At 38.4% G+C, this 27,880-nt stretch overlaps 1 long non-coding RNA gene across 1 annotated transcript; it reads left to right on the forward strand.

Moving 5' to 3' along the window:
- On the forward strand, positions 1 to 27,879 carry LOC119088137. Its single transcript, XR_005091710.1, has 3 exons — positions 1 to 255; positions 706 to 785; positions 27,659 to 27,879. It is a non-coding gene; the product is annotated as an uncharacterized LOC119088137 (long non-coding RNA).
- The last annotated feature ends 1 nt before the right edge of the window (position 27,880 follows it).

Below are 27,880 nucleotides of genomic sequence, written 5' to 3' on the forward strand. Positions count from 1 at the left end.
GGGAATACATATCAGTGACATTTACCTTGGACTATGTCTCCATGCCTGTAAAAACAAGAGGATGGCAGAGCAGATCAGGTGGCATAGGCCATCCATTCCACTTTCTTGGTCTGGTTGATGGCCAGGCAGGAGATGATAGAGACCATTGAAAACTTGACCTGGAAATACTGTCTGGCATCTTATAAGTATCCATCAGGACATCAGAATTCGACAACCCAGTGTATGCTTTCAGGATGTTCCTGTGCACTTTGTTTGGTGAGAATCATTTTGACTTCAAATTTCTTGGGGCAGTAGCAGAGATGAAAGAGCACATAGTCAGGACTCAACTTATTACCTCAAGTAATGTTCGATTAGAATTGTTTTTCTTTTAGCACTAGATCTCCATCCTGTCCCTTACCATGAAATAACAAAAATTCTCTACAAGCTAAAGGGCAGTTGAAGGTGGGACTGTGAAATGGGCACATGGGCAGGTCACATGTGGAGAATGAATGTTTTCAAGCCAGTTCTTTGATAGTCTCTCAGTATGATTATTATAAAAGGAGCCGTTTAGTTTATTTCTCACAATGAACATAATTTAATCTTTTTAGTTTCAGGTTCATTTTGAAATAGCTGGCCAGTATTTCTCAAATACTGGAAATAGCAGCTGCCAATGAAAAATGTCAATCTTCTTTATTGACTAATATTCCTAAGTTTCTCTATCCACAGAACGTGCAAGAACTATAGGGCCTGGTGATCAAATCTCAACCTTGGAACTCACAGGAATTCACATCCTAGCATTACTTTGGGTAAGCTTCCTGTTCTTCTCTACAACTTCAGATGTCACATCTACAAAGTAGAGATGATAACACAAGTAGTGTTGAAAGCTGAATAAAAATGCTTAAAAGTGTTTTACACACTATATCTGGGCTCTGTTGAGTATTTGTAAATTCATTTGTTGGTTCTGCCAATATAGATGGCCAACCTCAAAGTCCTGGCAAGCTAAGATGACAGAGACAGTCTCTACCCAGAAGAGTGTCACAGGGTAGGGTGCTGTGTGTCCTGTATGGGATGTTCTGTATGTCCTGTGGGAGCCGGTTCTTGGGTTCCTCATGACTTTACCCAGCAGGTCCGCATAGAGGATGACTAGGACCACGGCCTGAGTGCAGGTGTCTGAGATGGTCTGCACTTTGCTGTGCTGGGGGATGGTCTGTATAGCAAATATGTTGCTCTGATTGGTCAGTAAATAAAACCTGATTGGCCATGGCTAGGCAGGAAGTATAGGTGGGACTAACAGAGAGGAGAAAAGAAAGAACAGGAAGGCAGAAGGGTCACTGCCAGCCACTGCCAGGACAAGCCGCATGTGAAGATACCAGTAAGCGACGAGCCATGTGGCAAGGTATAGATTTATGGAAATGGATTAATTTAAGCTATAAGAACAGTTAGCAAGAAGCCTGCCACGGCCGTACAGTTTGTAAGCAACATAAATCTCTGTGTTTACTTGGTTGGGTCTGAGCGGCTGTGGGACTGGCAGGTGACAAAGATTTGTCCTGACTGTGGGCAAGGCAGGAAAACTCTAGCTACAGTAGGGGACCCTTCAGGTATAAAAGTTGGTAATTAAAACATATTTACTGCAATATATCTATGACCAAAATGCTGTACAGTGGAAATCACAAAATATAAGTGGAGAGTGACTGGGGATTAGGGGAAGCATCTATAATCTATATTAAAAGGAAACCTAGCAAAGAACAAAGCCAATGCTATCATAAGCAACAAGAGCAGAGATAGGAAAGAGGTGGTTCATTGTATGAGAAATATCCAGTATAGTTGGCTATGACACACCTGATTTCATAACAGTCTCTTTATGAAGACACCAAATTGAACAAACAAGATTAGGTATAAAAGACTGATCAATATATTTATTTCAATGTATAATTCTGGCCATTTGGCAAGCCCTAATGACTTACACATGCTGTTCCATGGGACTTATCTCAGAGAATCTGGCATGGATATGAATCAATATTGCATTTTCAGCTTCTGTAGTCCATCAAGATGGAAAATAAGAAGGACTACTACTGGACATTCTGTCCAACATCAGTCCTAGAGACAATAAGAAAAAAATGGGAAACAGGCTCCAGGGGCAAACAATATCACAATACTGTGCAACACCAGTGTGGGAGCATGCAGGAGATCTGACTTTTGAGCCTTTGGCATTGGCTGGATACATACAAAAAAAGCATGAGTGACATCACCAGAGGTACAGGGTGATTGGCTATGGATGTGAAAACATGAATTGCAGGTGAAAGTTTTAATTTTTGTTTTGATCTTTCCTGCTACCATGTACAAACCATGAAAGCCTGATGTTTAACTGTTGGCACAGACTTTGGGTATCTGGATCTGAGATATAGATCAAGGTGAGAAAGCAAAAGTTCCCTAGGGTTAAAGAATTATGGGTGAACAGATTCCTGCACAGCCGCTTTCTTCGCTCAGTCATGTGCATTTCCATCTGAGCCCCACGCCTGGTGGACTATGATGCTGACTCTTCCATTGGCTTTGCTACTAAGGGAAGACTTTCTGAGAGGACTTTCTTGGTGGGGTTGCAGTCAAATAGAGTGGGCGACAACAACTGGGTGTTTATTTGCAGCTATGCGCTAGGCTCATACTTCCCTTTCATAGACTTCCCTGGTCTATCTGAAGTAGGACTTGAGTACCTCTGTTCTTCCACTGCGCACACAACAGCAGAGTGGTAGATAACCAGAAAAAGACATGGAATTGTGGTCTGTAAGGATGTGTCTAACTGTTGCACTCATCAGCTTCATGGAATACATGCATTACGCATATCTCTGTGAATGCATGTTTAGGGCAGACAAGGAGTCTAAAACAGGTGTGAGACAAAAACATGTAATGAGGAAGTAGTCGCAAGGGTGATGATATGGTAGAGTTCGATGAACACAGCCAAAGAAACAGCTAATGAACTGAAAGATCAGAATGAGAAACTCTCCCTGATGGCAGAAGGAAAGAATAAAGAGGAGGTACCCAAGAAAGCAAAGTGGTATAGAAGACAGAACCGCCATTATCTGAAGTCCCAGGAGGAAGAGAAAAATATGATGAACTATTTAAAGAAATAATGGGGAGAAATGTCCCAGCTGTTTTGAAAAGTGTGGGACCCAAGAATGTGTAATTATAGAACACCAAACAAGAGAGGTAAAGAAAATTCACATGGGGAGTAAATAATTCAGACAAAAAGTAAATAAGAGCTGCTCCCTTGTCATCAGGATGAGAATGGGATAGACAGCAGGCCCCTCATAGCTACTTTAGAAGCAAAGTAAAAAGTAACATTTTTAAATAGTGAAAGAAAAAATTGAAAAAAGTAATTATGAAGATGTTTTCTGTGGCACTGCTTATAATAGCAAATATTGCAGGTGACCTACATGCCCATATCATGGCACATAGGTACTCAAAAATTCTCATAAAGAAATATCTAAGACAATACACAATTTACAATAACAACACTGCCCTGAAAATAGCAGAGATTCTGCATAGAAGCAGGGTGATCCCATTTTTATTTAAGTGGAAAGACTGGTAGAATATAAAGAAATGTTTTAGCTTTTCTTTCATGAACTATGTGTAACATTTTGCATACTCTATTATCCACATCTTCTCTATTGCTTTTCCTGCTCTATTTGAGGGCAAACAATCATACTTAGTAAGTATAATTCTTCATTAATTCAAGGACAGCCACTAATTGGGAGTGATTTTAGATTTCAGGAAGCTCCTGCAGAGGTCTTGGTGAGGTGTCATAACTCTGCCTAATGTAACGGCAAGAGGATGGTTCCAGAAGGATGTATTGCATTGACACTCAGGAAAAACTGCCAGGAACCGGTTAGCAATCAGGCAGGGGATATGCCAAGGATGTCTCTGAAGTTTCTAGCTTCTCTGCTCTATGAATTATCAATTCCTAAATTTAGTCTTGAAAGCACGGTTAGTTCTTCCCTTCTAGAGGGATGTTGTGATACAAAAGGCAGATATTTATACCATGCACCCAGCAGCTCCAGCTATGAAAGCACTTCTGAGCCGATTTGTAGATTTGTTCCTGTGCCCACATGGTGAGCCACAGATATTTTATTTTCAAGAAAAACATGTTCTACAAATTCTTTCCCCACCTGTGTCATTAAGCAAAAGCAACTCTGCTTTATTCTCCACTAACCTCTGCCTGAGATTTTTTGAATACAGGTTCAAAGGCACATTCCATGAATATAGCTTTTTCCCATGTGTGTTGAAACCTGCTGGCAAAATATGTGTTATTTCATACTCCTATGGAAAAATGGGCCATGGCTAGACAATTCACAATAGAAACATAGAAGCAATATCCCTACGAAAAAGTGCTCAACTCATAAAAAGTAAATCTAGTTCTAAAATACCAAATACTCTTCTATAAAGATGGTGCGTGGCCCTGTAAGAATATTGGTGAGAAAAACATCTTCCTATAGGGACAGTACACTTTCCTGAAAACATCATCACCAAGTCTACAGAAATAAAAAAGTATCCTTTTCTTCCAGCCCAGATTGGTAGAAATCTACAATAAAGCAATAACTAGGTTTGTAGTTAAAGATTAGTTGATGTTTAAAGATAAACAATAGGAGAGTGACTAAATAAACTGCATCCCTAATAAAATGCATTTATAAAGCATTTAATGGGGCTGATTGAGTTGGTTTAGCAGGTTAAAGTACTTGCTTCCAAGCCTGACCACCTGTTTTTGATCCTTGGAATCTACGGGATGAACACAGAGAATCAATTCCTGAAAGGAATTCTCTGACCTTCATGTGCATGCCATAGTGTGAACACATACATAGAGCTACACCAAATTAATTCATGAATAATATGATTTAATTTTTTTAATTTTACATCCCAGTCACAGTGCAGTTTGCTCTCCTCCCTCTCCTCCCAGTTCATTCTCCCACCCCCAATCCACTCCTCCTCTATTTCTGTTTAGGAAAGGGAGGTCTCCCATGAGTATCAACAAAACATGGCATATCAAGTTGCAGCAAAACTAAGCTCCTCCTCATGTATTAAAGCTGGGCAAGGAGACTCAGTACAGGGAGTAGGGTCCCAAAAGCCAGTAAAAGAGTCGGAGACATCCCCTGTTACCACTGTTAGGAGTCCTGCAAGAGGACTAAGCTACACAGCTGTAACATTTATGCAGAGTGCAAGTGTAACATTTATGCAGGCTCCCTCATTGTCAGTTCAGTCTCTGTGAACCCCTAGTAGCCCAGGCTAAGTGATTCTGTGAGTTTTCTTGTGGTGTCCTTCACCCCTCTGGCTCCTACAATCCTTTGTCCTCCTCTTCTGCTGGATTCCCCAAACTCTGCCTGACATTTGGATGTGGGTCTACATCTGTTTTTATCAGTTGCTGGATGATGCCTCTCTAATGACAGTTGGGCTAGGTACTAATCTATGAGTATAGCAGGTATCATTAGGCATCATTACAATGACTTTTTTTTTTTTGCCTCCTGTCATGTTTTGTTCCATTCTACGTCTCTGAGTCATCCAGTCTGAGGGTCCTGGTGCTCTAGGCAGTGTCAGGGGTTTTAGGCTAGACCAGTCATTGGTTGGCCACTCCCTCAATCTCTAGGTCACTCTTCCCCCAGCACATCCCATTAGAACAGACTGTGTAGGTTGAAGGTTATGTGGCTGGGTTTGTTTCTCACTCCCTCCACTTGAAGTCTTGCTTGGTCACAGGAGATGGCCAGTTCAGGCCATGTATCCTCTATTACTAGGAGTCTTTGGTAGGGTTATCTTTGTGGATTCCTGGGAGATTCCCTTGTACCAGGTTCTTAGCTAACTCAGGAATGTCCCCCTTTCCTGTAGTCTCTTTCAGTACTCTCCCCCTCTACTTCCTCCCAACCTGATGGTTTATGTTCCCATCCCCACCCACCCACAGTCCACTCACAGAGTTTCTTCAATTTCCCCTTCCCAGGGAGATCTGAGAGTCCCTCCATTAACCCTCCTTGTTTTCTAATCTCTCTGGGTCTATGGATTGCAGCATAGTTATCCTTGTTTTACAACTAATATTCACTTATGAATGAATACACACCATGTTTGTCTTTCTGGGTTACCTCACTTGGGATGATTTTTCTAGTTCCATCCATTTGCCTTCAAATTCCTTTGTATCCATGTTTTAGTAGTTGAATAATACTTCATTGTGTAAATGTACCACATTTTCTTTATCCATTGTCAGTTGAGAGACATGTAGGTTGTTTCTAGGTTCTGGCTATTATACATAAAGTTGCTATGAACATAGTTGAGCAAATATCCCTGTGGTATGATTGAATATTCTTTGTATATATGCCCAAGAGTGATATAGCTGGGTCTTGAGGTAGATTGATTCTCAATTTTCTGAGAAACTGCCACACTCTTTTCCAAAGTGGCTGTATAAGTTTGCATTCCCCCAAACAGTAGAGGAATGTTTGCTTTGCTCTATGTCTTCTCCAGCATGAGCTGTCACTTGTGTTTTTGATCTTATCCATCTGACAGATATATGATGGAATCTCAGGGTCATTTGATTTGCATTTTCCTAATAGCTAAAGATGTTGGAAATCTCCTTATATGTTTCTCAGCCATTTGAGATTCCTCGGTTGAGAATTGTTTGTTTATATCTGTACCCCATTTTTAATTGGATTATTTGGTTTGTTGATGTTTATCTAGTTTATATATATATATATATATGGAAATAATCTCTTTGTGGGATATGGGGCTGGTGAAGATCTTTTCCCATTCTGTAAGCAGCCATTTTGTCCTATTGGTGGTGTCCTTTCAAAAACTTTAGAGTTTCATGAGGTACCATTTGTTAAGTGTTGATCTTAGTATCTATGCTATTGGTCTCCTGTTCAGGAAGTTGTCTCCTATGCCAATTTGCTCAAGGCTGTTTCCCATTTTCTCTTCTTTCAGATTCAATGTATCTGGATTTATGTTGAGGTCTTTGACACACTTGGACTTGAGTTTTGTGCAGGGTGATAGATATGGGTCTATTTGTGTTCTTCTACATGCCAGTGTACATTTAGACCATCATTATTTGTTGAAGATACTTTCCTTTTTCCATTGTATAATTTTGGCTTTTTTGTCGAATATCAGTTGTCCATAGGTGTGTGGATTTACATCGGAATGTTTGATCTGATTCCTTCGATCCACCTGTCTGTTTTTATGCCAATATCATGCTGTTTTTATTATTATAGTTCTGTGGTAGACCTTGAAATCACAGATGGTGATACTCCTGGAAGTTCTTTTATTGTACAGGATTGTTTTTAGCTACTCTGAGTTTTTTTGTTTTTTCATATGTAGTTGAGTATTGTCTTTTCCAGCTCTGAAAGAATTGTGTTGGGATTTTAATGGGGATTGCATTGAATCTTTAGATTGCATTTGGTAAGTTGGCCATTTTTACTATGTTAATCCTATTGATCCATGAGCATGGGAGATATTTCTATCTTCTGGCATCGTCTCCAATTTCTTTCTTCAAAGACTTGAAGTTCCTATCATACAGGTCTTTCACTTGTTTGGTTAAAGTTACATCAGGATATTTTTGTTCAAGAGGGAATACTGATTTTTTAAAAAATTAATCTTATTCCTTTACATTGTGTGAAGCTGTGTCACTGTGATTGGTTTAATAAAGAGCTGAATGGTCAATAGCTAGGCAGGAAGAGGTTAGTCAGGATTTCTGGGGACAGAGAAAGTTCTGGGAAGAAAAAAAGGCTAAGTTGCCAGCCAATTGCAGAGGAAGCAAGATATGCAGGAAGAGGGGTAAGAGCCATGAGCCATGTGACAGCACATAGATGAATAGAATGGGTTAATATAAGTTAGAAGGTAGAAACAAGCCTAAGCTAAGGCTGAGCTTTCATAATTAATAAGAGGTCTCATGTGGTTATTTGGGAGCTGGCAGGTGTGACAGAGAAAGACTGGTTACATCTATCCATTTGACTAAAGGTGTTTATCAGCTGTAGATGTACTATAATATCTGTGAATAATGACACTTTGACGTCTTCCTTTTAGATTTGCATCCCCTTGATCTCCTTTAGTTCTCTTATTGCTTTAGATAGAACTTTAAGCACTAATGAATAAGTATCGAGAGAGTGGACAATCTTGTCTTATTCCTGGTTTTAGTGGAATTGCTTTGAGTTTCTCTCCATTTAGCTTGATATTGACAATGGGCTTGCTCTATATTGGTTTCATTATGTGTAGGTATGTCCCTTATATCCCTGATACCTTCAAGACTTTTATCAGTCTTGATAAAAGGGGTGTTGGATTTTATCAAAGGATTTTTCAGCATCTAATGAGATGATCATGTGTTTTCATTTTTTAAATACCACAGTTTTTTAAAATTCATTTTATTATTAGTTATGTTTTTGTGTCTGGGTGTGTATATGTGTACCTAGGTACAGCTATCCCAGAGACTGTAAGAAGACATTGGACCCCCTGGAGCTGGAGTTTGAGGTGGCTATGAGCCACTGCAGCTCAGTCCCTTCAAGAACAGTATGTGCACTTAGCTGAGCTATCTCTCATTTAGAAAGAGAACCAAGCCAAGGTTGGATAAAGCACAGGGACAAATAACCAAATGAATGGAAGCACATGAACTATGAACCAAAGGCTGATGGGCCCCCAATTGGATCAGGCCCTCTGAATGGGTGAGACAGTCATTTGGCTTGATCTGTTTGGGAGGCAGCTGTGCAGTGGTGCTGGGTCCTGGGCTCATTGCATGAGTTGGCTGTTTGAATCCTGGGACTTATTTAGGGACGCTTGGCTCGGTCTGGGAGCGGGGGACTGGACCTGCCTGGACTGAGTCTATCAGGTCGATCCCGGTCCTCAGGGAAGACCTTGATCTGGAGGAGGTGGGAATGGGGAATGAGCTGGGGAGAGGGGGAGGGGGGCGGGAGGGGGAGAGCAGGGGAATCTGTGGCTATTATGTGGAACTGAATGGTGTTGTAAAATAAAATAATAATAATAATAATAATAATAATAATAATAAAAAGAAAGAGAACCAAGAATAAACACCTGAGCTGTGAACAATGATTGTCTCAGTATGATGCTTATTACTGTTATTGTTGTCATTCTGAAATTTTTCATATTCTCTAAAGTGAAATATGAATGTTAAAGTACCTATTTTGTTTAAAAAACAATCAATATTCTTTCAGTGATATATTTAGATTTCAGATTAACCTGATATTAAAACTTAAAATATATGGTACAGTATATATATAATATATATGATATATATTAATATATGTATTGTACAGTATATATATATATATATACACATTATACCATACTACACAACTATGTAAAACGCATATACACAGTGAAAGAGCCAATGATAATTGACCCATATATGAAAATCAATTCTGTAATTTAAAAACATTATCACACAGCTTAGACTTACCTGTTGATTTTACTACAAAGTTTCATAGAAATTGCACATCACTTGATCAACGTTTATGAGGGAGCAGAAATCAGAGTTGAGAAAGGCTGACAAGTATTAGTCAAACTCATTTCACTGGTTGGCTTGGTGAGCCTTTTCTTTCATTGGGAGCCAATGAGAAGTCATTGTAGCTCTCAGACTCTAGCGTTCAAAGAATTAGATAATTTGAGTGTCCATGTCAGTGTTTGGCTGTTGAGGTGATAGTGGAGGACCAGGACACTCAGCTAGAAGTCTATTTTAATGATCTAGATGGGGAGTGGTCTACCCCTGAGTTGAGGCTATGGGGCTGGAATGCAGATGAGGTTCAGGGAGATATTTAGGAAGACTTGACAAAGTAGAGTCAGATCAATTATGGTGAGAAGAAGGGCTTAAATAGCTGTTGGTTTTCTGGATCCGGTAGCTGGAAAGGTGATATTAGTACCCAAGATTAGCTACCCAGTGTTTTCCCAGTGCCACCATACTGCACTTATACTAAATGTCTTCATTGATGAATTGGTCTTTTTTCTCTTTCTGAGGACACAAGTTTGTGTTAATACATTAGTTTCATGGAGTTTGGGGAAATTTAACAGAAGCCACAGACTCATAAAATGTAGCTAGTTTTAGCCTGTATGTTCTGTGTCATTTTCATCATGTGTAAGCAAAAACAGAAGAAATAACTCCTAGAGTCATGGAAGGATTTTTAAGTTTTCTACTTTCTATCAGAGACTAATTCTAAATGATTTAGTGAAAAGTTGAAAGATATTTCTGGTCCAGTCACCAGCTTTAATTAGTTGTTTTTCAACCAATATATTTTCTTCCTTTCTTTGGGCTCCATATGTTCTCCACTGAGAAAGGAATTTATGCCTTCACCGAGACCTGCTAACCAGGCACAACCACAGAGTGTGCCTTCCCGTAGACATCACATTCATGTGAGAGGGAGCTTGGGAAAAAGAGACTTACAATGGCACAGGATAGAAGAGTGAGTCCTTCTGTTCCTCAGCATCCAACCATCCTTAAAAGTGTGAAACTCTAGCCTCTGCCTCGTGCTTCTGCTGAGCTCTGACTAGTGTAGGAGAGATATTGTAAAAGTAACTCTATAATATGTGTTATATAGTTATTTATATATTAATATATTCATTTATTAATGTATATTTGGTTGCAATATTTCATAGTACCTTATAATCAACTGTTTGCCTTATGAAGTCAGGCCCATTTTGTACATTAGTTCTTTACTTATTGTGATCTTAGTATTTTCTTCTCTTCCTTTGCTTTTAATATGAACTGATGCTCTCTTTTTAATCCTGCTTTGCTTTTTATGATTTTTTTTTCCTGAATGTGTGGTGGTTTGCTTTATAACTTTATTTTAAAAGGTAAATTTATTTAAGTTATGAATGTAAGAGCCTCCATAGCAAATTTTTAACTCAATGAAAAGCTACTCAAAGCACATTTTGGAGCTAGGGAAATGGTTTAGCGAGTATACTACCTGGCCCACAAGCATGAGGACTGAGTTCAGCTACATAACACCATGCAGACACCTAGTTCTAAGGAGCTTGTATGTAGTCTGTAACCTCAGCACATGGGTGACAAAGTGGGGCAGAGACAAGCAGATTCCAGGAGCTCTTTGGCCAACCAGCTTTGCTGAATCAATGAACCTCCAGATTGGTGAGAGACTCTGCTTCAAAAAAAGAAAGGTGGAGGATAATTCAAGAAGACTCCTAATGTTGACCACTAGTCTTCATTGTATGCCCATATACTCACATGCGCATCCACATACACACATGAACAGGTATGTGTAACAAAAACAGCACATTTTAGAGAAAGATCTTGGAAGGAATATCCTTGCCTTCAGATGTGTTTTCCACTAAATTCTTCTAATCAGAAGCTGGAATAATCTTTCAGAATTGCATTCCTTGCTGTGTTGGTTCAGATTCTTGGATAAACAGATGCCAAAACAGAATTTTAAGTGCACAAGATTTATGAAGGCTCTTGCCTGTGTGCATGTGTAGACAGTGATGGTGGGAGACTCAGAAGTACATGAACAAACCTGGGGGAGAAGAAGGCAAAGAAAGGGGGTTCACATAGGCAAGTGTCAGCTTCCCCCCTGCACACAAAAAAACAGAAAACAGGAAATACGATGTGACAAAAGACATGCTACTTTCTAGATTTTGTTCTCATAAGACAAAAATATTCTGGAATTCCCTACAAAATTTTGAAGTAAAAAGAAACAAAAAGTACTTCCCCCCTCCCCAACATATGTATATTATAAACAAAGGTCAACTTGGGAAAGGAAAGAATCAGAGCTACTTCCAGAAGAATTCTGTTTGAAGAATTAAGAGTGTGCGTCAGAGGCACTAGGGTGAAGTCTTACCCACTTAGAGAGCTAGGGTAATTCACCGTGAACTGGGTACTTGAAACAACAGGATTTTATTTTCACAATTTGAGAGGCTGGAAGTCCAAAGGCAAGGTTCCAGAAAGGAGAGTCACTGTCTAGCGAGCACTTCTAATGTGAAGATGTTATCTCCTCCCTATGTAGTCACAGGCGGGAGGGACAAGTCTCTGGAATCCCTTTCATAAAACAATTAGTTCCAGGAGGGCACAGCCCTAGTTGCTAATCATTTTCTCTAAGTGACACCTCCTGGTACTTTTATCTTGGGGATCAAATTTTAGCATGTGAGTTTGAGGAGATTCCAGGAGTTGGACAACAGACAGGAAAAAAAAAAAAAAAAGAGGAAAGGGATAGAGGAACGGGTGTAAAAGGATGAAGACAATGGATCTAAAGCCTGCTAGACTGTGTGGACAGCTACAATGAGTGTGACCTTTCTGCAGCATGCTGGAGTTGGCATTGCAGCTGGGAAAAAATCTGTCAAAGGTGTGTGGCCTGGATCAAGGCAGAGATCATGGAGATTGTGCATCCATTCCACTGGAGGCTGGCATAAGCCCACATCCTCTCCTACGATGGCTACTTACAGTAAATGCATCAACTACCATACAGTGGGATCCAGAAGAAGGAAAAATTGTTTTACCACTGTCTTATTTGCTACTAGTACCTTGAGAAACCTTTGAGGACGATTGAGAAACTGTGTAGACTTCTAGTCTTCTTTGATATTTGGGAAATCACAAGATGATGGGAATAGAAGCTTACACCAAAGAGGTAAATGAGTGCCATAATATACATGCCAGTTAACAAAGAATCAAGCATAAAGAAGGAATGCTCTAAAAAGACATTCCATAACTCAAATTATACATACATATATATACAAGCTATGTACAATATGTAAAATATGTTGTGTGTGTTGAAATGAGTATGGATAAAGGACAAGATGGATCAGTGGGTAAAGACATTGCCCCCTGCCCCTGCCTACGCTTAAGGACATAAGCTCAACCCCAGGAACCCACACAGTAAAAGGAAAGCGGTAATTCATCTAAGTTATATCTTCCATCTTCCACATGCATACCATGGCAAGTGCACACATATATACACAAATGCATAAGTAAACATGTAAAATTGGTAGCTGATAGAGGATTATGCACACATACAAACACACACACATATGATTGTTTCTTAATCATTTCCTCAAAGTGACACGTCCTGGTATTTTCATCTTAGGGATCAAGTTTCAGTTTCAATATGAATTTGAGGAGATATGAAGAGTTGGACAGCAGACAGACAGACTGCTCTCTGCATTTCCCCCATACTTTTTATTTTTTGTTGATGATACCCTCTTCTTCTCTTCCTCTTCTTCCTCCTCCTCCTCCTCTTCTTCTCCTTCCTCTTTTACTTCTTTTGTTTGTTTGTTTGTTTTTTTGAGACAGGGTTTCTCTGTGTAGCTTTGGTGCTGTCCTGGATCTTGCTCTGTAGACCAGGCTGGCCTTGAACTCACAGAGATCCACCTGGCTCTGCCTCCCTAGTGCTGGGATTAAAGGTGAGTGCACCACCACCACCACTTGGTGATACCCTATTCTTTAAGAAACTAAGAATTTATAGCTTAAGAATAGGACTTTAGAGTACAAGATATAAATAAGATATGATTCACATGCCTAATATATAATACATATGTAAATTATAAATACATTGTATTTTATAATTATAAATATAATAAATATATATAATATTCAATAACACATTCATAAACTATAGAATATATTTATGTTTCATACCTTTAATAACAGATTTCTTTTTAACTTATATAAACTCTTAATCCCAGTAATAGAAATATCTCTCACTTTTGTCAAAGTGAATTTGGCCAAATTGATTACAAAAAAAGAATAGAAAAGAGTTTACCATGGCTGTTCAGCTTATAAACTTGGAAGTACTCTATCAAAGAAAGAGAAGACCTAGATCTGGGCAGTATACTTTTCTCATCCCTTCTGGTTTCAGTGTCAGCCTCAGCCTCCACAAATCCTGGAGGCTTTCACAGATAATGTCATGCTTCCGTGCAGACCTGGTGTGTGCATGTCTTTCATTTTCTGCCCTGGCTTCTCTCATTCACAGAAGCTGGGAGGAATAGAGCCTGAGAAACCTGAGGGAGACCTGGAGCTGATGCCCTCCGGGGTGTCTTCTCATGAGTAGGGAAGAGAAGCTGACGGACAGATGATTCTCTGAGATAATATGTCATCACATTATTCAGAGAGTGATATTCTCCATTCCTTGGGGTGTTCTTGGTGAGACTGAGCCCCCTTCATCCTTCATCGTCCTATACAATGTAGGCTTCTATTGTCTTCTCTCTTTTGTCCTTTTCCCGTTTGTCCTTTCTGCTCCCTGTAATCAACTCTAAAGTAACTTACACGGATGCAGATGTTTGGTTTACATTTTGTACTAGAAAGAAACATGAGTTCCATACCAGGCAAAGTCACCACAAATATCTAATAAAGCGACATTTTTATTAATATTGAGCAAAAAGAAGTAGTGCATGAGGAAATGGAGAGAACCTAAAAGGTAGCAGTGAATTTGGAGTGAGATGAAAGAAATGGGATTTGATGGAGCTTTTCCTCAGTTTTCTTTTGTTTTCACTTTGGAAGCAAGAGAAATGCTGACTTTGTTAAGAAAATGCTGTCATTCTGCTCCAGTTCAGCCTTGCTTTTCCATCTCAAGTCACTCCAGTCTTAAGTTGGTTATTCTGAAGTTCAAAATACTAAAGCAAACACACACGCATCTGTTCATGAGAGCACATACTATCTATTCTCTACCTATCTGTCATCCACAAATACTAATATCGAAATGCTTACATTATACATAACTAATACAGGTATACATATTTATTTATTATTTAGGGTTTCAAAATTACTTTTTTAACATTTTTTATCTGTCTATCTATCTATCTCTCTATCTCTGTATCTATCTATCATCTATCTATTTATCTATCATCATATATCAATCTATCATCTATCTGTCTATCTATCATTTATTTATGTTTCATCTATCTATCATCTGTCTATCTATCTATCTATCTATCTATCTATCTATCTATCTATCTATCTATCTACCTATGTGTATGTGGGTATGCTGTGTGTCTGTCTATGTGTATGTGGTTATGCTTGTGCCATGATGAGTGGGTGGAGGTTGGAGGACAACTTGAGGGAATGGCCTCTCTTCTTCTGTAAAGTAGGATCCAGGTCAAATGTAGGTCATCAGGGTTGGAGGCAAGCGCTTCTACCAGCTGAAACATCTTACCAAATCTTTTAGTTTTGCTTTTTCCTATTCCTGTTTAGTATATTCTGAGTCATTTCTATACACCTTTAACACTGAGCAGTGGTGGTCATTTTTCTCTATGGTAAACATCCCTCTCATTCATGTGCTTCTATTTACTTTTTGTTGATTTTGAACTTACCTGGTTTCTTATTCTTTAGTTCTTTCAGATTGGCAGTTATTTGTTTTTAACTGTCTTATTTGTATCCTCTTGAGCTCTATTTTGATAAAATTTCCAATTTAACAAAACATTTCTTTAAGATATTACTATGAGCAGTAATTTTTAGACTTTGGATAAACAAATTTTGTTCTAGTCCCTCTTTACACAGAAGAAAACTATTTACTAATGAGTTTTGGAATTCCACAAGTTTTTAGGGGAAGTACTGCTTTTGTTTTTATCAGAGGAGAAATCTGAGACTAATGGGTTTTAATTGCTTTTCTAAAAATACAGATGGCTTTCTCCCTCCAAATACCATCACCTCTGAATATTACACAGATTCTTTTAAATTAATCAAAAATGAGTTCATTCAGTCAGTATCAAACGGAATTTTAGGTAGTGAGCATGAAGAGAGCACAGAAAATAAAAATTTCCAGTGTTTTGGGTCTTCAGTACTAGTGGAGAAAAGGGGTGAACCATAACATGGATCAATAGCTATTTTAAATCATGAGATAAGCTGATAATCATTTATTAAAGGTAAACAAATTGCCAGGATATTCTGAAGTATGGATCTCCCTCTGTTAATCTTTTTCCATCTTGTTTTAGTTCTAAACTCTATTATAAAATCTAGAAGCTCTAGTTCACTGTATTCTTCCTCTAATATTTTTGTCTGTTGCTTTATTTTCTCTCCTCCTCTTTGACGAGAGGTCTTGTTTTGTACTATGTAGCCCAGGTTGGCCTGGAACTCAGAAGCTTCATGCCTCAGCCTTCTCAGCACCGATTGCGTTTGTGTCTGAAATTTTCCTCCAGTTTTAAATTTCAAGTCACCTTTTCATCATCATCTTACAAATATTTTCCAACCATAGTGTAAAATTTTTACTCTTTATTTATAAATGTAAAAGCTAAAATTTGGTCATTTTCACTCCCTTCACACCTTCCCTCATTCCATTATCTTTCCCACTGAAATCTTTCTTCTAAGCAAACCCTCTCCTACTTTAAAAAATATTTTATTTTTTATGTATAAGTATTTGCCTGCATGTATGTATGTATGTGTACATGCACATACAATAACCACAGAAGCCAGAAGAGGGAGTTGGATCCCCTGGAACTGGAGTTTCAGATGCTAAGAACTGCCGGGGGCTGTTGGGAATGGCAGCCAGGTCCTCTGCAGGGGTAACTAGTGCTTTTAACTGCCGAGTCTCCAGTCTCTCATCTTACACTGAGTGCCTCTTTGCCTTAATCAATTGAGATTAGTAGTTAGGGTTGCTTTTGTAAGCCTGAGTGGGGTTTTTTGTTTAGTTTTTAACATAGGCAACTTAATAGTCACTATACCACTAGAGAAAATGACACCCATTAACTTCACAGTCCCTCAGGTGCTGGAGTTAGCCATAGTTTTTGACTTGGCTGTTTTACTTATTTTTGCATTATCAATTAGCATTTTTTCAATCCCAACCTGGTATAATATGTCTGTGTTTATGCTCCAATTGTTAAAAAGTTACATTTTAAAATAAGAAAAATCCATTTACTCATTCAAAATGATACTTAACTTTATTTTGTGGCAGGTGCTAGAGAACACAAATATGAAGATATGATTAATATCTACTTACACTGAGAATGCAGCCCAAATATTGTGTGTGTGTGTGTAGAGACCTATGCATGTGTGCACACATTTGTGTGGAGGCCAGAGGTCAACCTCCAGTGACTTCTTTGGTCACTCTTCACTTTTACTGTTGAGACAGGGTCTCTCAATGCACCCGCAGCTTACTGACTTGAGTAGAATGAGGCTGGGAGCTCCAGGGATCTGCCTGCCTCTGCCTATCTAGTGCTGTATTACAGGGATGTGCTACTTTGCCTGACTTTGTTTTTTCTAAACAGATGCTTGGGATTCAAACTTAGGGCCTCACACTTGTACAGCAAGCAGTTTATGGACTCTGCCATGTCTCTACACAAAACAAGTAATGCTTTTGTGACAATTCTCTATGTCCTCCAGATCTAGTCATTTGTAGAATCCACATTTCCATACTTCAATTTTTGTTTTTTTTCTTACATGTTGAACTTTTCTGTTTTCTTATACTTGGGTAGAGACATTCCTGCTTAGTCTCCAAGTCTAAGAACAGTCGCAATTAGACTCCATCTGCACATAAGGCCAACACACTCTTGAGCCCCAAAGCTTTGGAAGTCTAAAGGGTAAATTTGAGGGTTGGGTTATTGGCCTTGGGAAAATCGGATTTATTCATTTCTTCCTTCATTTCTTTGAGTTGGGTATTTTTGTTCCTCCAACTTTCTCTTTTTGTATGGACTAAATTGGAAGAAGGAGAAGAGGCATTAGCAGCTCATCAAGTTAGCTGGGACTCTGAAGCTCATGGAATATGGGAACAACCAGAAACTTTTGGCAGAACACTTTTTCTGGTGCATTTACTTTAAAAATGAGCATTTGCCCAGAGGAAATTTGTGATAATGGCATAGAAGTAATAACAACCAGAGTCGATTGTTCAAATGGTCTATTTGATGAGAGATTTAAGGGAGGAGAATGAAGCAGGCAATGCACTGGGTCTTTAGTCCTGACCTGTGAGAGGGAGGCTGGCACAGTTCCTTCCACAGCTACAATACCAGTCTCTGCATAATGGATGCACAGAGTGTGCCTTCTTCAGATAAGTGCATTTTTGTGCAGGACTATGTTAATTATTAGTCATTCAAATCCCAAAGGAGAAATTTCCCTGAGTGTAAACTTTGGAAAGTCCAACTGATTTCCCATCGTTTTTTATCAGGAAAAGTAATAAATAGGTAAAGTTGAAAAACTGTGCAGTGGGACCTATTGTGTATTTTAAATTGATATTTCATTGTACTTTTTTTCAATCATTTGTAGTTTCTAATCTGGTCATACAAATATTCATCCATTCATTTTACTCTTTGAAAGGGCTCACATATCAATGACTTCCAAAATACTTCAATATCTGTGGCACTGACAGAGGTCAATATTTTGGGCACATTTAAATGTAAAATTAATGTAGAAGGCAATTCATGGATCTTAAGTATAAAAACACTTTCCGGATTTTTTACTTCCTCAGTGAAGTTCAAGCCCTTATTGAAATACAGACCATCACAAAATTCTGTGGGTGGGTTTATCAGTTAATTCCTGCATTTGTGATCTAAGGGCTGAAGTTGCTCATCAGATATTCATCACATTTTCTTTCTTTGTTTTAAATCTCTAATATGAGAATCTGCCATTCTTGTCCTGTTGTGTTAGATATCTCTCATGCAGTGTAGTTTAATATTCACCCATGTTGTGTGTCTCTCAATAGCTTGCTGTTCAAATTGCTAAACAATATTCTATGAACATACCACATTGACTATGTTCTATTTGTGTGTACCTGAATATTTTTATCATTTGGATACTGTGAATAAATCTAAAATCCAATCCTGTAATATTTTTGGTAAGCATTTTTGAATATTTGCTCATGAGGGAGATTAACCTGTAACTGTCCTTTAATGTCTTTGTCAACTAGGATTGCACTGGTCTTACTGCTAAGCTAGTAATCATTCTGCTTCTCTAAATTTTTTTTAAGGTTTCTTCTTACATATTTGACTGAGTGCAATCAAAATCTATCAAGACTGCTAGTTTTCTTTGGGGAAAAGCTTGTGATAGTTGCTTGAGTTTATTTATCAAGCACAAGATGATTCACATCTTCATTATTTTATGCCCCTTTGAGAAAACTGCCCTACCCCCTCCCAGACCCTTGCTTCCACGTCTTTCCTGCTTTATATATGTTCTTTAATCTATTGGGTCAATTTATTTGTTTTATTGATTTCCCTTTTACATTACTGTCTTTGTACATTTTTAGTAATTGTTATATAGAAAATACATATACTTGCTTATTTTTTATACTGAGACTAGGATTAATATTGTATCATTTCTCATGGACTTAATAAAACTTGTCTGTATACTGGGCATGTGTGTGTGTGTGTGTGTGTGTGTGTGTGTGTGTGTGTGTGCCACATCTTAAACCTTGTCAACATCTATTTTGCTTCTATATACTACATAAACCACAAGAGACATTGATAAAATTGTGCTTTGAGCACTCACAACAATTTTACAGAAATACAGAGAAAAAATGAGTCACTTATCTTTTTTTTTTTGGTTTTTCGAGACAGGGTTTCTCTTTGCGCCTTTCCTGGAGCTCACTTCGTAGCCCAGGCTGGCCTCGATCTCACAGAGATCCGCCTGGCTCTGCCTCCCGAGTGCTAGCATTAAAGGCGTGCGCCACCACCGCCCGGCAAGAGAGTCACTTATCTTTAACACACATTTTTCCCTTCAATGAACTTCCTCCTTTGGAGGATGGACTTTTCAGTAATTCTTATTTCTCCTCAGCCTTGGAGCTTCCTTCCAAAATTCTCTTCCTTTATGTCTGCTTGTAACTGATTTTCCCTACACTTTTCATCCAAGATTGTAGTTTTACTAATGTTTGAATACAAAAGATGTGGTTGAAATGTTTTTTGTTTTTTGTTTTTATTGTTGCTGGTGTTGTTTTCTTTTAACACCTTCATGACACTGGGCCAGAATTTTATGATCCTCAGCTTCTAATGATAGAATGATTTTTTTTTTTTTTTTTTTTTTTTTTTTTTTTTTTTTTAGCATTTCCACACTATGTTGAATTGAGGCTTTTTGGTCACTTTCAATGCTTTCCTTTTCCTTTGGTCTTGTGAAGTTGTCTGTTACGCCTACAACTCTAGTTTCTTCATTTCTTTCTGTTTGCTGATTTTAGAAGTTTGTATAACTTTGTGCTTCTTTTTCCCATTTTGAAAAAATTGTCATTGTCTTGGAAATCTGTTTTGTTTACTCCCCTGTTTCTTCTGAGGCTTCAATAAAATGCTCAAAGAAGGTCTCTAGGTTATTGCTGAGGCCAGCAAACATGACTGATTTTGTTGTTGCTTCTTGTGTGACAGGGCCTTTTAGTGCAGCCTGGCTGCAAACGACCTGTGAATCTGAGGCCGAGCATGTGCTTTAGATTGTCCTGCCTCCGACTCCAGAGTGCTGGGATGTAGCAGTGAGCCGTCAGGCCTGACTGTGTGTTCCCATGCTGTGTGCAGCAGCACAAATGCCAGTTAAGATTTATTAGTGCCATTCATTCGGTTTTGGTTGTTTCATGTTTAATTCCAGCCATGTTTCTGTGCTCTGTCTCAAGTGTGTCGACTCAGGGATCAGCCAGTGTCCACACTGTTTGTCCAGTCCACTTCTGTCAGGCTGCTCTCTTCTCTCCTCTCCTCTCCCCTTCACTGTCCAGCTGCTCTCTCCTCTCCTCTCCCCTTCACTGTCCAGCTGCTCTCTCCTCTCCTCTCCCCTTCACTGTCCAGCTGCTCTCTCCTCTCCTCTCCCCTTCACTGTCCAGCTGCTCTCTCCTCTCCTCTCCCCTTCACTGTCCAGCTGCTCTCTCCTCTCCTCTCCCCTTCACTGTCCAGCTGCTCTCTCCTCTCCTCTCCCCTTCACTGTCCAGCTGCTCTCTCCTCTCCTCTCCTCTCCCCTTCACTGTCCAGCTGCTCTCTCCTCTCCTCTCCCCTTCACTGTCCAGCTGCTCTCTCCTCTCCTCTCCCCTTCACTGTCCAGCTGCTCTCTCCTCTCCTCTCCCCTTCACTGTCCAGCTGCTCTCTCCTCTCCTCTCCCCTTCACTGTCCAGCTGCTCTCTCCTCTCCTCTCCTCTCCCCTTCACTGTCCAGCAGCTCCACCTCTGACTCCCTAGACTCCACCCACCTCTACAGAACAAATATTGTGGTTCTTTATGTCCTCAGGCCAAAATCCATACAATTCAAAATCCAACTCATGGAAGTCACATTTCTAGTTAATTTTTTACTGAAAATCTGTGTACATTTTTATTTGTTTTCTCTTATTTTTGTCTCTTTTTTCGCTTTATCTTTTATTTTTCACAATCTGTCTACTTTTACTGACTTTGTTTGAAGTTGGCTTTTTGTTTTGTTTTTACATTAACTAACACTGAATCTGATATATTTCAGACTGCCGATCTGATAGAATTTACATCTCAGTAATGAGGACCCATTTCAAGTTATTTTTATCTTATAGGCCAGTATTTTTTTAAGATGCCATGAACTTCAATAAATTTCTAACAATTTTATTGAGATGCAGTAACATATCATAAAGTTTACCTTTTAAGAAGGTATGATTCAGCATTGTGGCAAGTTATATAACAATAAGCTGTGCTAGGTTCTCTGTGATAATTACTATTGTTAATTTTTCATCACCCTAAAAGGCAACTCTCTTCCTTAACAATTATTGCCTCTAACTCCTGGAGATCTTTAACTAGTTCCTGGTTATATGGGGTTACCTGTCTCAAATAATTTATGAAAATGAAACAATAGGGTATGATCTGTAACAGGCCCCTTCCATTTGGTACAATGTTTTCAAAGTTCATCTGTGTTGTCTGTACATTAGTACTTTCTTTCTTTCTTTCTTTTTTTTTTTGCTAAATGGTGTTCCTTTGTATAGATATACCATAGTTTGTAGTCTTGTTCCTTAGCTCATGATGAACATGTAAATTGATCTAGGTGGTTTTTTTGGGGGGTTGTTAAGAATGAGGTCATTATAATTTAAATGATGTGGACAAATATTTTCATGTCTCTTGTTTTATAGCTAGGGATGGAGAAGTGGAGTCATATCATATGTTAACTCTGTGTTTAATGTTTGGAAGGTTCGCTAAACTTTCAAGAAGGGTTCATTGTTTGACATACTCACCAGTAACATAGTATAGTTCCATTTTTCCATGTTTTTCGCAATACCTTTTTTAAATTTTTGCTATTTAGTGTGTAAGAAGGATTTCTCATTGTGCTTTTAATTTGTATTTTCTCTAAAGACTAAGGATGAGAATATTCATATGCCTAGTGGCCATTTACATATTTTCTTTAGAGAAATTTCTAATTCATTGGTTTATTTTTAAATTCTGGTAATTTTCACTTGATTTTTAAATTGCAAGGGTTTGCTCTATAACCTAGATATACACTCTTATCCGAGCTCTCACTTGAAACTTTTCTGACATTCCACAGGCTGTCCTTGCACTATATTGTTGATATGTTTTATAGGACCAAAGTGGTTTTAGAACATTTTGATTAAGTTCAATTTAACATTTACAAATTCACTTTTAGTGTCTTATTTAAAAGCATTACCTGGCTCAAGGACAGTAAGGCTCAGTCTGTTTTCTTCTAAGGATTTTAAAGTTCAAATCTTATATTTTGGATGGCAACCCAGTTTGATTTGATTTGTATATATGATATAGGATTGGAAATTCAGTTCTTTTTTTTTTTTTTGGCATGAAGATATCTAGTTCTTCCAGTATAATTTTTTGACAAGATTACACAGAATCTCAGGTCTCACCTGACATGGATAAGAATAGATAGGACTTAAGATTTTTCTTAACATTTACACAGCTTTGCCCATGCAAGTGACTTTCTGGGTTTCCCAGGAATATGTAAGAACTGTACAAACTCCTCTATGAAGGACCCAGAATTTTCTTTTTAATTTTGGGGCTTTGTGATTATTCCAAGTGACCTGAACACCCTAAATAGATAAGATGTTCATCAATTCCCTTTAACTCTGTTGTGAGGAGGGATATATAGATGCCCAGATGTACAACTTGTTTTACTCCTTCATATTTAAGTCATCACATAAAGGCTCTGAGGATAGACCTTTTCCAAGTGACTCCAAGGCAGTTCTGATTGTGACAGTTCTACAGGAATAGGACTTTGGTAGAAATTCCAAATGCTCTCCACCTTCCAATGGCTTCTCCATCACTGTGTTTCATATTTAGCACCCCGTTAAAACCTCTTGGTTTTCAGCACTTTAGTGATAGGAAGAATGATGCAGGACTAGAGTTAAGCTTAAATGTTACAAAGTTGAGTGACACTATTGAAAGTCAACCAAATTTCTTAAATAAACCCTTTCTAGATACTAGGAGCATTTGGTTAATTCCTAGAGCACTTAAAAAGATGACTGACAACTGCTTAGCAGTGTTCTTACTCATTTTAGGGAAAAGATGGAGTTTTGGCAAACCTCACTTCACCAATACTACTTTCCAATAAATTGAATAGTTATTTAATTTGTAAATATCTTCAATCCCTGTAATATAGATTCAATATAATAATATTGAAGTCTGTCATAAAACATTTTAAAATAGAAACTTAAAACAAACGTGCTGCAAGATAAATGTAAATAAAATTTCTAGTTTTTCTCCATCCTATTTCAATTGATCATCTTCCTAAGATCTTCAGAAATTTGGGAATTCCTGTCAAATTTTACTTTCATAGTGATTGAGGTTTCAAGATGATATATCAGCACTGATAAGCTTTATTGATATAAATTCTGATAATAACTGTAGCTATTGGTGTATATTATAAGGATACAAATTGAAGTTTTCAAACATGAGAACCATTGATACAATCTGTGTTTTTAAATTAAGGAGAGAAATAAACACAATCATTCCCAAATGTTTGGCCCTTACAAGGCAGAGTAGAAATCGGCAAAATAAATTTGTGGATAAAATCCAGTCTGTTGGAAGCCCCATTTTGCCATGCCCATTTTTACTTTTTAAATTTCCCTCTTAAACATAAAGCTGTTAGTTCAGCTGACAGAGACACAGGAGATGTTGGCCATTGTAGGCTTTCTCCAACCTTGAGATACCGTCAGTATCATTAAGTATGCTTGCAAATCAGGAGAGGATACAACAACGTGATTAGCATGTTGGTTCTCTGTCTTTTCCCTGTGAATGCCTGTGGTTCAGTGCTCTCCCTGTCCAGTCTTCCTGTTTTACTAACTGTGGTGGTATTGTGTTCCCCAAAATATTGTGCACCCTAATAAACTTATCTGGGGTCAGAGACAGAACAACCACAATATTAAACCTAGAGGATCGGCAGTGGTAGCACACGCCTTTAATCCCAGCACTTGGGAGGCAAAGCTAGGCAGAAATCCATATGTTCAGGATACACCTTTAATCCCAGAAAGCGAGCCTTTAATCCCAGGGTGTGGTGGTGGAAAGCAGAAAGGTATATAAGGCGTGAGGACCAGAAACTAGAAATATTTGGCTGGTTAAGCTTTCAGACTTCTAGCAGCACAGTTCAGCTGAGAGCCATTCAGATATGAGGACACAGAGGCTTCCAGTCTGAGGAAAGAAGATCAGCTGAGAAGTTGGCCAGGTGAGGTTAGCTATGGCTTGTTCTGTCTCTCTGACCATCCAGCATTTCACCCCAATAACTGGCTCCGGGTTTGATTTTATTAATAAGACTCTCTAAGATTCCTGCTACAACTAACAGTCACTTCCTCTTCTCCCTCCTTCACATGCAAAGGAAAGTCTCATCATTAATTAGTACTTATTATTCCTTAGGATATTTAACAATATCCTTTGTAGTTTCCTTAAACCTTACCCTCGTCTTTGTAAATATTTCCACTCTTCAACTCTCCTAAATTATATTCATTTAGTATGTCAGTTTCTTTTCCATTAGAAAGCTAATTATTATCTCAAGATAGTCTAATTTTTTCTCCCTCATATGGGAATCTCACAGTGCTGCCTGGGCTGTCTTAAAGTGGCGAACACAAGCAATCCTCCTGTCTCAGATTCCTGAGTCATCAGTGCTATCAGTATTTGCCCATGTTCAGTTTCTACCCCTCCATTCTTAGATCTATACTTCCATCCATATTGAAATCTCTTCTTCAAAAATATTCTCTCTCTCAGTTCATGAAATTATATAACTTAACAATTCTGCCTTTTGTCTTGAAATTGAGGTATTGATAAAATCATAACTAGTTACAAGCTAAGAATAATGCTTGCAGAGACTAACTGGAGCCATCCTGGTTGGTTGATCTTTGTGTGTATGTGTATGGTTCTCACCAGCAGTGTTTGTGGACAGTTTCCATCCTCACGCTCTTGTCTGTTCTTTAATTTCTATACACTCTGACTCCCTGCAGAGTCCAAGTTCACAGCAAGTATAGGATTTGACCGATTACAAATATGTAGTTTCTCTCTATGTAGCAGCCTTAGATTCTTGGAAGAAAGACATTTTCAAATACAATTGCTAAATACGAGATTAATAGAGGATCTGGGCTTCTCCAAATTGGGCTTTGTTTTGGAAGCATCCTGCAGCACTCTTGTGTTGCTTTTGAAATTCTGGCCTCTTTCCTCTTGGTCACATCTGTTGACACCAAGGTGCATTTACATACTGAAAAGAGATCTTCTTGACCCTCCTGTTAAATCACATTGCATCACAGCTGTCAGTCTGAGCTGGAGAATAAAGATCAACCTGAAAACTGTGACAGACTATGTCTCCTTGACAGTACAGCATGCTATGTATACTATTTGTCTGCATAATATGCACACTTCTTCTCTTTCAAAAGTTCTTTGTATCTTGATTAGGAATGAACACAAGTAGGCTTTTCAAGATTGTCCTATGGATAATTGGTTCATAATTGCTTTTTATGGGATTGCTTATCAGAAATCTGTCATAAAATCTTCTCCAGAGAGCACAATGCAAGCCATCAGAAATAAACTGTTGTTATTATTGTATGCATATGAAGATATGTGCTTATTTGTATAATTACCTCAGCCCTAAGTATGCTATTTTCATGAAGCAAAGTCAGCTTTAGATCTAATATCTCTTTAAAGAAAGGATATTGATTTGAGAATGGAAAGAAAATAATAGATTGACAGATTTCCACTTTCAGTTCAGGGCCTTAAACTCTTTGATTATATGGAGAATAGTTATGAAATGGTGCAAGCTTATTTTTATGACTTGTGTTTCCTTAAAAGATTGGGGGCATATTAGTAAACACACTGAAGGAAAAGGTCTATAAACCCCAGGTAAATATGGATCATTAGTACTCACTAGTGATTTAATGATTCCTTTGCCCTTCTAGCTGGAGCAAAAATTATTGCTCCAAAAATATAAACAGAGCTGGGGTGAAAACTCAATCAGCAAAGTATTGAAAACTCAATGGGGACCTGAGCTTGATTCCGTGAAATGACATAAAAAAGCTGGGGAATGATGGTGATGTCTTTCTGTATGCTGTCAATGTGTTGCTCTGATTGATTGATAAATAAAACACTGATTGGCCAGTAGCCAGGCAGGAAGTATAGTATAGGTGGGATAAGCAGAAAGGAGAATTCTGGAAAGTGGAAGGCTGAGTTAGGAGACACTGCTGCCACCATGAGAAGCGAGATGTAAAAGTACAGGTAAGTCACCAGGCACATGGCAACTTAGAGATTAATAGAAATGGGTTAGTTTAAGATATATGAACTAGATAGCAAGAAGCCTGCCACAGCCATACAATTTAAAAGTAATATAAGTCTCTGTGTGCTTATTTGGGTCTGAGAAGCTGCAGGCCCAAGTGAGACTGGAGAAAACTCAAGCTACAGGGGACAATGACATGCATTTGAAACCAGAGAGCTGAGGAAGAGGAGACAGCAGATCTCTGGAGTTTGCTAGCTGCCATTATACTTGAATCAGTGAGTTCCAGGCCAATGAGAACAAAATGGATGATATATGTGGAAATGACCAGAGGCTTACTCACCATTGGTCTCCATATCCATGCATAAGGCACATCCAAAGTGTACACACACACACACACACACACACACACACACACACAGAGAGAGAGAGAGAGAGAGAGAGAGAGAGAGAGAGAGAGAGAGAAATGGTGAGTCTCAAATATCTCTTCTAAACTTAAGCTGCCATAAGTAATGATAATGTTGATCTTACTAATGATAATATTTCGTAAACACTCATGATAGCTAAAACATCTAGATTATGACCACTCTGTATGTTATGGAGTCTTCTAAGAACTTTTTGGTTAATTCTCAGAGCAAATCTGTGAGTGATCTTTTATCTTTATTTCTGTTTCACAGAGGAAGAAGTAGAGGCAAGTAAATTTAACCAACTTTCTCACAATCACAAGGCTGGTTGGGGAGATTATAGGTATTGTGCTTAGGAGAGGAGAATTACATACATGAAGAAAAAAAAAAGAGATGCTGTTCTGGGTAAAAGAGCAAATATTTCATTGTATGTTTTTATAACATGGTGATCTGTTATATAGCCTGCTTTCTGGCTAGGACATTGACTATCAGCCTTTTAAGAAATACCACTATGCTTTCCAGAGAGGATTCCTAATACTTACATTGCACCAGGAAATGCTTTGTTGCCTTGACTGGATGTTTTCAGCATCTCTACATCTTCAAAACAGAGATAATTTTAGTCATACACAAGGTGAGTTGTTGATCAGAAATTTGAGAATATATATATTTTTAATTTCCTTGGAGAAAAGCCCTACTATAAAAACAAATTTGGGATGTTATAATGACAAGTGTGTGAGTGTACATTAATTTCCCCCTTATGTTCTTATTGCCAGCAGATGGAGGCTGAAATTGAATTGCTGCTGACTGTTGTCCCCTGTTATGGCCTGTGGAGATATGACAATTGAGGAAGAACTTAAAAGAATGCCAAGTAACAGAGCATGAAGCAGTGGGTGTGACTGGTGCTGAAGACATTTTATGGCTGGTAGTATTTGGCAAGAAAAAAATATGCATCCTTGACTGTAGCTTTGCAAAATAAATTCCACCATCAACCATGC

The sequence above is a fragment of the Peromyscus leucopus genome, chromosome 6, assembly GCF_004664715.2.
Source record: "Peromyscus leucopus breed LL Stock chromosome 6, UCI_PerLeu_2.1, whole genome shotgun sequence".
Classification (NCBI taxonomy): Eukaryota; Metazoa; Chordata; class Mammalia; order Rodentia; family Cricetidae; genus Peromyscus; species Peromyscus leucopus.